Below are 13351 nucleotides of genomic sequence, written 5' to 3' on the forward strand. Positions count from 1 at the left end.
GTTCTGCAGCAGTGTGAAACAGTCACACAAGACATGGGACAGACATGTTCAAGTTGAAATCACTGACGTTGTCCTATGGCAAGCCCCTAACTAACTTTTTAGGTCTCAGCTAAACAGTGCATGCGCTGTCTCTTTGAGACATGTTTCTTTCAATCTGTGGGCTTACAGCTTGTCTGTAGTTTACCATTGATAGGCTTCAGTGTCAGTCTCATTTTCTTTGTTTCCATTCTTCATGGCATGCAGGTGTCATACCCCTTTCTTGTGTTTGGCCCTTGCCTAGAGCACAGACCAAGAACTCGTCTCCTTCCACTGCTCCCCATTTTGGAGCTATCCTTTTAATTGTCTTCAAGCACACCATAGAAGTACATGTGTTTTCAGGCCATCTCCCCTATTTGTGTTGCTTCTTTTTCCTTTCACCCTTCTACCCTGTGTGTTTTTTCTCTCCCCTTTTCCTCCAGCCCCATGTGTAATTGTATAGCTCTTCAATCCCTGGTAGCATAGCACTCAGGATAATGTGCTGCATGGCTATACACTTATAAGGTCTAAAAAGAGAGACCTATTGGCTATGCCAGTGCTTGTTCTAATGAGGCATCTGCCCACACCCACTACTTGGAGCTGCCCACTTCCATCACTAGTACTACCATCTGGCAGCATGCACACAGTCCAAAGCAAGGTGCAATATCTGATATGAACTGATGTGATTTCACCTTCCTCAAAAGAGAGTCTCAGATTGAGAAAAATTTGAAAAAGATCAGGGCCAAATATATGCATATAATAAATGGATAAGGGAGGCAGAAAGTAATATTCTCTTTTCTCTAGATACGTTTAGTCAATGGATTTACGGTTGCAATGGATCTCCGGTTGCAACTACAGTGTGATTTAAGCATCTTTTTCTTTGTGACTATTAAATATGTGGAGGATTAAGAAATCAGTTTATGGATTGGGCGTCCATAGTCAATAAGGGGTATACTGGGTTTTTGCAGCCTGGGCCTCCACTACCTACAGTAAGTAGACATACAAAACACCACCACTCGTCCACTGATCATATCTGTGGTCATCTCTATGTGGTGTCAGCAATCCACAGTGGCATGGCTTTCGTGAACCCCTGGGTCATTATGCGGGGCAATCTGCACCTTTACGGTCACTTTCAGTAAGGACTTGATGCCACCTTGAGTTTTGCGCCAAGGTAAAGTTGAGGCATGTTACCTGATGTTTGCCGGTAAACCCAACAGTGGAATCCTGACAAAGTGGTTTTCCACTTCAACCACTGGTTTTGTATATGGCAATTTGCTTTTTGTTTCTATCACTTGTTTCTTCCACATACCTTGCAGAAGCTTCCATAAAGTCTTGAAGAAGGCTGCAACACCCTGTCGATGGTATTAGGCTGAAACATGCTAACCTATTTTTCACTCAATGGCAGGTTGAATTCCCTCCTGTTATAGCTTGGTTTTTAATCCTGGTCCATGGGTGCCCTAATATAGTCTATTTCGTACCCTGGAGCTAGTTTTATCTTGCATTCACTTTGCTCTGCACCCCTCACAACACTACATTTAGTATGACCCTCTCTATCAAAAATCATCCCTGAGCTCCTACCTCTCAGAGAAGGGTCTGTAGCCCACATTATGACTAAGTTCATAATGCAGGAGGTTCCCCTGTGATGAATCAAGCCACCCTCGGGTGAGTGAGGGACACCATCCTTTAACAGGGGCACTCCGGTGGCACTCTTCCTTATCTTATAGACTCAGGGATTTCATTTTCTATTATTGTTTACTGAGGAGGGGAGTCAACCACTGCAGGTCTTTAAATCTCCTATAGTCCTCCTTTTGTTTTGACTGCTGGCTTTAGTGGAGCCAGGTGATTTTTCTTATCCAGAATCTCCTGTAAATTCAAACCTAGCCCTAAAAATGCCCCAATTACCTATTTTTTTCCATGGGAAGTGGCTGCTTTATTTGAGCTAGGGGTTAACTGGCAACTGGAGAATTGTACCAAATCTGTGTTTTTATGAAAACTAGAAACTCAGAGAATTTCAAAGTAAGGTGGCATGCCTGAATATCCACTAATGTTTTCTTCCCAGAATGTGTTACAAATGTATAAGATTAGTGAAAAAATACACATCCTTATATTAGTGTGATGGAATAAACAGGAACTTACAGACAAAGGCAAATGTCCTTCCATTGTGTGTTCCAACATTTCTACAGATAAAAACGGTAAACTGACAGGAATAGACAAAAACTGTGACATATGAAGAACATATTCAAAATACATTAACTTAACTTGGTCACAAATTTGGCCCATTCTTGTTCATCAAAATACGGTCACTCACAGATGTGGGGTACCGTTTTAATCGGTAGAAGTGTGGAAACTATGGATAGTAAGGCTTTAGCTGTTGGCTGGAATTTCTGGATTTTTTGTCATATACATTTTGTTTTTCCACCCACACTTTGGCATTTGCAAGGTATTTTGGGTAGAAACAAAAATAGAGTTCATGCAATCTAAACCAACTTAGATGCCTCTGAACCCTACTTTTCAGAAATGCTTAAGGTTGGGAGGGTTCCCTGGCTTCCTCTTAACCACGTAACCAATCCCATATGAAAAATATGTGCCAGAAAACATTTTCATTTTGGGGCCTTCCCTATCATAGATGAGTGGCCCACCCACACAAGTGGGTAGAGCCTTTACTTGTAGAGATATGGTAGCAATGACTGGAAGGGCCATTGCCATCCCCTGCAGACTACAGATCTTTCTGTTATAGAAATTATTTAAAACATTTTTGTTCTATGGAAATTTACATAGCGTTCTGGGCTACAAAATGTGATGGGATGCACACAACACACACCACCTTGAACTCCTCTGAGTCTCTAGTCTGCAAAATGTCTCGAGTTTATAGGTCACCCAACGTTAAGGGCTTTATCATGTTCCTTTCATGTGGCACCAAATACTAGTATATCATAACAATAATTGAAAGCATGCGTGACAGGCTGTATAACTAGACGAATGACATGTTGAAAAAGTTCAGCAGTTTTCTTCCAGTTTAAGCTAATGATATCCTTTGTTCCCATCAAGGCGTGAAAAGACTATGGCACCATTTAACTGGGTAATCACGTTGGCAATGTGCGGACCTGGATGTTGCTCTCTTTTGATTGCCTTGTTTGATTGATGCATGTCAACACAGATTCGCACAAACCCTCCACTGTCCTTTTTAGGTACCACTACTATCAGCGACACCCATGGCGTTGGACCAGTAGAGTGCTCAATGATATCATGATTTAGCAAAGTCTCAATTTCTTTTTTAATGTCCTCTTTTTGATTATATGCAATTCAATGATGTCGTTGAGAAATAGGACAAATGTCTTCATTGATGTGGATCTGCACTTTCATTGTCTTAAGTTTTCCTAAACCATGAAACAATGATGGAAACTGATTCACTATGTTGTATTGAGAATGGCTATTGTAATTTACAGAAATGAGTGCTATGTCAGCAGCAGTGTTGAAGCTGAGCAAACATGCACTTGGCGAAGTGCCTTGAAGCTTTTACCTTGTCTTTTTATGTTTCATAGTCACCATAAATGAACATTTACTTTTCATTGGTGTCAAGGCTGCCCACGTGTATACCTTGGTTATCAATGGTGTGAGACAGGGCACCAGAGACAGTTCATGGTAATTGTTGGCTGGCATGATAATTATGACGCACCACTGTCCCTGATAAAAGATATATAGCAGCCATCAACCTTCAATTTTATTTTAGGACACTGTCTAAATGAATACTGTAACTTGATATTGTATTTCTTTTCCGACTTGTATTCTTTCTTGCAAGAAATCAGACCTAAATGTACTCATCTTTCAGTAGACAGCATCGAGATCGCACACCCATCTTCTTCACTGTTGCTTAACAGTGACGTTTAATAATATTTTGACGAGGAATTAGATGACAATATGCCTCTTTCTGTTTCTACTTGCCTCAACTGATGCTGCTGTTTATTTAGGTGGGCTTGACTGGAATGCTTACGGAACTTTCTGGCAGTCATTTTGTCTTCACGACGTGAAGTACTGGGAGTATGTTTTTTCTTCATGACGTGATGCACTCACTTTTTCTCTCACTTTGAAAACTGTTACAAAATGGTTCTCTTTACTGCAGCTTTTACATATCTGCTCAATGGTGGGACATTTACCTTCATGTGGAAAAGAAAATCCACATTGAAAACACAGATTATTCTTCTTCAGAGACATCGCTTTGCAGCCTTTTATCTTGTTTTTTTTTCTTGCTTTTCATACTCAAAGTGATTCACTCTGGGCTCCTCTGGCCTCCATTTAAGCAGCTTGTTTGTCAGCACATTCTTCAGCCCCAGCTGCAAAGATCACATGCTCTAGACTCAGTTTTTCTCTCAACATTTGGTGTGTGAAGGAATCAAACAGGCAACCATCAATGACTCCGAGGAGGATGGCTTTTTCATCATTGAATTAATTGAACTTACACTGCTTGATGAGCATTTCAAGTCTTTCAACAAATTCATCCATTGTTTCACCATCTCTTTGTCTCTCGTGGTTGAATATGTACCTTTCATAGTCAACGTTGTGCATCATATTGAATTTGGTGTTCAGTATTTCCTAATTTAAAAGTACAAGTATTTTCTTTATCACTTCTTTCACTCTGTCACCTACTAAGTCTTCGAGATATTTGATGTCCTTTTTGTCATCAGTTTCTTCCAGTGCTTCAATGAAGTCAACCAAAGCTTTGATCCAGACAGTCCTCATTGCCCCAAAATTCTTCGTTTTGGCAATATCAAAATCGGATGGTGGATTTAGGAAGACTCTCTCTTTGGCGCTCTCTTCAGTAGCCTCTTTTGTCTGTTTGTCAGGATTCCACAGCCTCACAAGCACAGACCACGTGCTTGCACCTGGGTATCTGTGCCCGGCGCTGACGTCGGATACCACTCTTTACTCTAGATGTTTGGTAAGATGATTGTTTCTTGTGTCTGAGGCACGCCGCACTGGGTGTTCCTTCACACTTTCTTACACCTGGATGACCTCTTCCTCTTTGTACTTCTTTGTAGTCATCTACTTCTGATCGCAGTGTTCTTGTGCTCCTGGCTGTCACTCTTTGTTGTGCTTTTCTAGGCAAACTCTCGGGAAGAGCACTCTCGACTCTTAGGGTTGCGAGGTTTACGTGTCCCCTATCTCTTCACCAGTTGTAGCGTCCTCCCCATCCCAGTAGCATGTAAATGAAATACGCAGCACAATATTGCACGTCTTTATTCTCCAGAGTGTAACCATTAACGGGAATGTTCTGCATCATGAATTTTATTAACACAACGAAACACCTATATCACTAGACTTCTGAGTCCTTCAGGGAACATAAGGTTCCTGTACTCTATAATACATAAGACACTACAGATAGTGTGTCCATCACTTTTTGAGTGCTGTATATTGTAATTTTATTGTGTTCCCCCTTCATTTGTGAATTGCTATTCTCAGGGGGCCCGATTCACAGAACTAATTTAAGACACAATTCTAAACTTACTACCATTTACTCATTTTGGTATTCACAGAAGGCACTTACTCATTTTGGTATTCACAGAAGGCACTTACTCATTGATGAGTGAGTGCCTTCTGTGAATACCAAAAGGAGTAGGTGCACTTACTCATTTTGGTATTCACAGAAGGCACTTACTCATCAATGAGTGAATGCCTTCTGTGAATACCAAAATTAGTAAGTGCCTTCTGTGTATACCAAAATGAGTAAATGCCTTCTGTGAATACCAAAATGGTAGTTAAGTTTAGGATTTTGTCTTAAGTTAGTTCTGTGAATCGGGCTGACAAGCTCTGATGTGAGCAACAGCCTCTAGAAATTAATGTAACTAATTATGCTCTTTCCCTAGTGAAACAGTTGCTTACACATGATTACTAGGAAGGTGTGAAATGACAGTAAATGTCTTGCTAATATTACTCAAAATGCAAATATGTGATATATTATTATCTTTTAGAGCAAAATGCTTCCTCACATCAATCTTTGGACTAAGAGGACATTTTGTGGTAAAAATAGCACAAGAGGTGCGAGCAGCAACCACTTACGTTTTGGCTGTTTGCTTTATTCCTGCATTTCACAATAAACGTTTGCAATAAACGGCACATAATTGCATGGCCTAATGGCATAATTTAAAAAACTTTGCATAGCAAGTGTATTACAAACTTCCTGAAATTACACAAATTACACAGCATAATTAAATGTTTGCCCAAGTATAATGACAACTATACTTAGCACTGTTTAATATTTATAATTGTTTGCCTCAAAACCAAATCTATTGCACCACCTTCAAACTGTTTCCACCTATAGCAATCTTTATTATCCTTGTACAACTTTCCATACTTAGGGCTGCATGACTTATTGGTTATCTCACAATCAATCATAACTCATGCAGCCACCTCTCTTTTTTTTAAAGACAGCAATTCACCTACTTGAAAATCATTCCTTCAATATTTGCACAGTACCTCATCCTGTGCAGTTCCCATGATTCTGCAAGGCCATCAATATTGCATCTGAAACGCACAAGCAGACTCCAACACAAAGTAGTTTTTAGAAGCTTTCTAATCCTGCTCTTCCTTCATTTGAAATCAGTCATCTGGTAGTGCACTGTCAATCAGGACATAACGGAAACCTTGCGCCTCATATTTTTTACACCACTTTCACTGAGCCCAGTCATCTCCACACAATGGTCCAGCACACACAAAAGAGTGGTGCACTGATATAATATCGAAACCAGAAATATCCTGCAACAGAAATATTGTGTCAAAAATATTGAGCACAAAAATACTGTTTTCCTATACATATACAGATAAGTACAAAAATATATCGAAAAAATATTGCTTTACACTATCAAATAAATGAAACAAAATTTTTGTTTTTTAGCATATTTATAGTTAAAAGTAGTACATCTTAAGTATTTTAACATATAACATTAATATAATGTACATTAAATATGTTTAATATTTTAAAATATATCAATATATACTAATTTAAACAACACATATATGCATGGGTATGTTTATATAACATATATATCAAAGAAAACTATTTTAAAAAAGATTCTATTTAATTTTTCGTAATTCACGGTTTTACAGCACTGTTCCTCTGTGTTATATACTTTACAGATTTTCTGCTACCATACAGAAGATTTCAATGTGTTAAAATATCCACACTGTGCGAAAGGTTAACGAGTACAACACTCTTTGGAGGTACGTTCTATCCACTATTTGTCAGTTTCATAAAGAGGCAATGTAACACAATTCTGAAAATTATCACATCCTCGGATCAAATTTATTTTCTACTATTAGATAGAAAGAACCAATTGTTCAACACATCTTTATTGATCGAAAGGACAACAAGGAGAATGTTTATTACACAACTTGGAGTTATGTTTCATTGGCTAGTTTACAATTGCCATTGTAATAGCGCAACAGTTTCAGCTTGTTAAAATTATGTTGATGATTGAATTCACTGGATACACTATGTATTTCTCCAAAATGTCCACCTGTAGGATACAAGTCTTATATAGTAACGCTAAAAAACATCACAGCGAGTAGTACTAGTAAACAAACCTGGAACAACATGTTCTAATTTACCAAATTTCCCAGAAATGCGTAAAATGCCATGAATATGAGTGTATTTAGACCGAGAGTCCGGAAATCCTTTATGTAGTGTAAACACAATCAGAAAGTATACCAAATAGAGATAACCAAAACATTTTCTCTTTTCTGGATAACTACATTGGACTGTTGTCATAAAGTTACTTATGTAATAAATTTTGGCTGTTGGTGTTATTATATTGATTCCTTGGCATGTCGGAGCAAGTTTGTGAATATGTATAGTTTATGTGCTTTTAAACTGTTTATATTGTATATAATATGTAAATATCTTTGTATGTACTTTTTGTAGCCCTGAAGAAGTCCGTGAGAGGACGAAACGCTTTGGCTATGATGTTGATTACCAGTAATATGGTTATATAGATTACTCTTTTTTGTGTGCTGGACCATTATGTGGATATGGTAATTTGAAACTAGTTTTCAATTTGGAGTGGAGAAGGGTTGTGCTCCAGGTTCTTTGCACCACATGCAATTTACATTTAGTCCAACTACTTTCGATGTTAGGTGCGGTATTGCTTACCTTGCCAGTAGGCAGTTATAGTTAGGACCAAGTTTCCATAGGAATCGCATTTTCTGTTTTGCTTATAACTTTGGCGTCGTTTGATGAATCTTCATGAAATTTTCCAAACTAATTCTTTGTTCATATCAGCTCCTATGTTGAAAGTTTGGGGGTGATTCTTCGAGGGGGGGTCAAGACAAAAGGGGGTCCCAAAACATGTTTTCTCCATGTTAATTTTAATAGGAAACTTTAGACCAGGCTACAGGTCGAACGGGTGAACGGAATTACCCCAAATGTGGCAGGGAGATGGGTCTTGGTCTAGAAAGCACGCTTTTGTTTATTTGGTGTAAATCCATTCAGTAGTTTTGGAGAAATATCAAAATTTGCAGATATCGATATTTGGGAATTCTGCCATCTGATTGGCTGAGGTGTTACGAGCACAAGCTTGATGCTTATTGGCTGCGAGCTGTTGCAACTAGGAAGTGTTGGCAGCCATTTTGTGATTCAGTTGAAATGAGTAAGGGGGAAAAAGGGTGAAAAGAGTAGGAAACAGGAGGATAGGAGCACTGTAACCTCTGTGGGGGAGTGCGACGCAAAGTAGTCACTCCTACCGGACTGAAAGTGCGGTGTTGCTCAGCTGAGATGAGATGCTGCTACACTCGGGTATGAAACCGAGAGCCTAAAGCATGAGGTCATTGCTGTAAAGTGATGTGCTCTGGTCTTTGTAGCATTCCTGTGGAAGTAGTGTTAGTAGGCGTTTATACCATACAGGGAGTCGGAAGCGAACTACTGACCTCTACCGTGCGTTTATACTATAACGGAAGTGGGAAGCGAAGTACTCACGCCTACTGGTGTGAAGACTCGGGGATTAAACTGAGCTGATTGCTGTAAAGTTATGGGTTCTGGGCGCTGTAGAATACTGGCCACTGTAGTATAACTGTGTAAGTAGAGTTAGTATGCGTTTATACTATACAGGGAGTGGGAAGCGAATTACTCACCCCTACTGGTCTGAAGACTCGGGGATTAAACCGTGAACTCATTGCTGTATAGTGATGTGCTATGGGCGCTGTAGCATACCTGTGGAAGTAGTGTTAGTTTGCGTTTGTTCAATACAGGGAGTGGGAAGCAAACTACTCACCCCTACCGGTCTCAAGACTCGTGGATGAAACCATAAGCTCATTGCTGTAAAGCCATGTGCTCTGTGTAGTATTCCAATGTAAGTCATAGTAGAATGTTAGTCTGTAATGCTACTATAATGTAAGTATGTAATGTTAGAATGTAGGGCTGTCATGAGGGGAATCTTGGAGAGTTTGTACACGGTGCTGGAGAAGACGGTTGCCTTGCTGTCTGCTCCTGTTGGTGGCTGTTTAAGCTGTCTTCTTTTCCTGCAATAAATCTACTTATCGGATCCACTGCTGTCTGCCTCTTCACTACATAAATTTGGCGACGAGCGGAAGAAGGTAAAAAGAAGGCAGCACTCACCAAGATTTTGAGCTTGTTTGCGTTCTGCTGAAGACCTGTTTTCTTGGTGAAGCTGTTTCTACTCATCCCAGGGTCATCGGCTCATCGAACTATATGATCCGAGCTCTGGTAGGATTTATATTTTTTGATTTTGGGCTTCCTCTGCCTCTTCACTACTCTGGTTGCTGTACTACACGTGTGCAAGTAGTGTTAGTATGCGTTTATACTAATTCTGTAGTTATGCAGAAACCAATGCACCATGGGCCTATGGAGCGCCACCTCCCAGGCATAGCTCATACAATGTCCCGGGGAGTGCATCCGCGGGACATTTATGTTTGTTATTACAGGGTGTGAGCATGGCTTCCACCCTGGTATAGTAAATTGTTGTTTGCCTCATTAAAGCAAGAGGAGGAAAACCTTGTATCGCTTCAATAAAGCGGATCCGGATGGTAAAATTGAGAAAGAAAATGAAGCAGGTTCTCACCAATTCATTTAAATGAGCCCACTGGTGGGTAATGTTCCAGGGCCAATCCTATTATTATATTGCAGGGTCTCTGCAGCACTGGGGACCTTAATCTCACATGTAAATTAGGCGCGGGAGGGCACAGAGACGTTTCGCAGCCTAGGAGATCGACACCTCCCCGGGTATTGTTTACGAATTGTTCGGGGGGCTTCAAGGCCAACTCAAGACCGGGGATCGGCAACCTCCGGGGCTTAAATATGCTGGGTGGGCCTCGCCAGTCCTTGAAGCCTCGGTGGCCCTAGGCAGTGCCTTATTGGTTCTGTAAACACACGGGCAGTACTCATGGTGTTATAAAGTGATACACTCATAGAACCCTTGCTGTTGTAGAATTACTCAGGCCTCATTTATGTAATAGTCTGTTGGTTTATATTTGGTAGGTGCACCGCAAAATAACAAATGTTTTCCCTCATAACCTCCTATCAACCTCCTATGAACTGCCGATTTTCACAATAAACTACAGACAAGTGTTGTCAGAAAAAGATGACCCATACAATCACTTATTTATTGGTAAAAAAAATATTTTGTATCATATATATATATATATATATATATATATATATATATATATATATATATATATATATTTATATATTTATATATTTATATATATATATATCACCTCCAACTCGTGACACTATCTCTCTGCTTTGTGCAGAAATGACGAGTGCAGACCATCAAAGTTGCAATGATCTTTATTTCAGCAGTTTGTCTCGACGCGTTTCGGCCGTTCAAGCGGCCTTGATCATATATATATAACCTACTGGCAGTCGTCAGTAGATAGTTATAGTTAGGACCTATTATCCATAGGAAATTAGTAACATTCTTTTCCCAATAATTTTGGTGCCGGATGACGAATCTTCGTGAACTTTTCAAAACTGGTGGGGCGCTCCGGTCAGCTCCTATCCTGAAAGTTTGGGGGTGATTTGTCAAGCGGGGGCCGAGAAAAAGGGGGGTCCAAAAATGTGTTTTCTCCATGTTATTTCCCATAGGAAATTTTGGAACAGGCTACAGCACGAACTGCTGAACGGAATTACACCAAATTTTCCAAAATGTAGCCCTTGGCTCAGAAAGAGACCTTTTTTTTAAATAGTGTAAATCTGTTCAGTAGTTCCTGAGAAAATCTAAAAATAGAGGTCAAAAAATCAATTTCCCATAGGAAAGTTTAGACACGGTTATAGCAAAAACTGCTGAACGGAATTACACCAAATTTGGCAAAAAGGTACTGCTTGGCTCAGAAAGCGACTTTTTAAAAAATGGTATAAATCCGTTCACCAGTTTTTGAGAAATTAAGAAATAAAGATGGTGATATCTATGGCCGTGGTGGATCCGCGCACCCTCCCGATCACAAGCTTCATGCTAATTGGCTGTCAACACTCCAAACCAGGAAGTGTTGGAAGCCATCTTGTGCGAGGCACAAGAAAACAGAAAAACAAATGCGCAAAACAGGAAAAGGGGGCAGGGTAGAAACACCCTGACCTCCTAGGCCTGCTCAGGTGGTCCCACAAGGGTTTGTGGTGCTTACTGGAGGTACCTGGTTGTCTAGTTGGAGAGAGGTGATCTAGGCTATGCCCATTTTTATACCTCTGTGCAACGCAGCTCTGAGGCGCTTACTGGAGGTACCTAGTGGGCTACTTGGACCCCATTGACCCTCAGGATTCAAGGGGACTTAATCTCCCAACTTAAAATGGCCACAGGGCGTGTTTACACAGTGGTGAAGGGAGGGGACGGGGCCTGAGGTGACGTGTGCAAACACGCCCTGTGGTGCGTTTTAAGTTGGCAAATTAATTCCCCTTCAATCCTGAGGGCCCTTAGGGGACATCTAGCCCACCAGGTGCTTCCAGTAAGCACCACTGCGCTTTCTTTGCAGAGAGGTGGTCCAGGCCCTGCCTCTTTTTACACCGCTCTGCACAGCAGCTCTGTGGCACTTACTGGAGGTACCTGGTGGGCTAGTTGGACCCCAGGCACCCTCAGGATTCAAGGGGACTATATCCCCCAACTTAAAACGGCCACAGGGGGTGTTTGCACACATGTCACCTCAGGCCCCCCTCCCTTCACCAGTGTGCAAATGCGCCCCGTGGCGCGTTTTAAGAGGTAGTTTTCATCCCCCTGCCCTATTATGTCCTAGGGTCTTACAGAGGAGGTCATGCTAATCAGAGGGGTACCCCAACGCATAGTGTTCCCTAGTGTATGTAGGTGTTTTCACTGTATTGTAAGTGTCTTTTAGCATAGCACTGGTTCTAGGCCTGGTTAGAGTCAGTTACCACCAGTACTCGTCTGAAAAAGTTGTGGGCACAGGATGATTTTGCAACAATGCCTCTTTCTGCTCCTCTGTTTGTTCTTTCTGCACATCTTGCTGCTTCCTCCAATTTTCTTCGTCTTTGTGGACTCCTGTTGCTTCTTTCTGCATTTGTTTCCTTTCTGTGCGTTGTTTCTTCTTTCATCACATGTCCTACCTTTGTAGGCATAGTTAGAAACTAGCATTTAAAAAACCTTTGAAATTCACTGAAAAAGACATAGGTTTCAGGCACGTTATAGTTAGAAATTAGCATTTAAAAAAACCTTTGAAATTCACTGAAAAAACCATAGGTTTTAGGCAAAGTTAGAGTTAGTTGGACATTTCATTCGTACAAAACCAGTGAAATTCCCCCGTTATAGTTAGTTCAGCTAACTATAACTTGCGCCCCCGCAATGCACTGCTGATGACGTCACATATTAACTCACTCATGACATGATCCGTGACATCACTGATGACATCACTGATGACATCATCCATGTGATAAATTGATGCATCTTCTCACACCCTAATATAACCTTTGATACACCCACTCTAAATTACACACGGCCATTCTCAAAACCAATTACACTCCAACACTAATATCTACATACCCATATAGAGGTACTCACACACCTAGTCAGTCATGCAAATAATTATTCACACTACCATTTTCTCACCTAGACAGTTATACACACACCGGATCACATACAAATACTAGCACATTCTAACACTCTTATACAATCACTGATACAAGCACACACTCATCCATACAGCTACTCTCATAATCACACAGCCATTTATAGCCATTTATATACTCTAACACACATATATACTGCCTTTCACATATGTAGTTACTCACACATGTACTACTGAGATATACATTCACTTACTAACACACCCATACACACACTCACCCACCCATACAGTCCATCACAGATGCACTCTTGAAACCATG

Source organism: Triturus cristatus, chromosome 7 (assembly GCF_964204655.1).
Source record: "Triturus cristatus chromosome 7, aTriCri1.1, whole genome shotgun sequence".
Taxonomy (NCBI): Eukaryota; Metazoa; Chordata; class Amphibia; order Caudata; family Salamandridae; genus Triturus; species Triturus cristatus.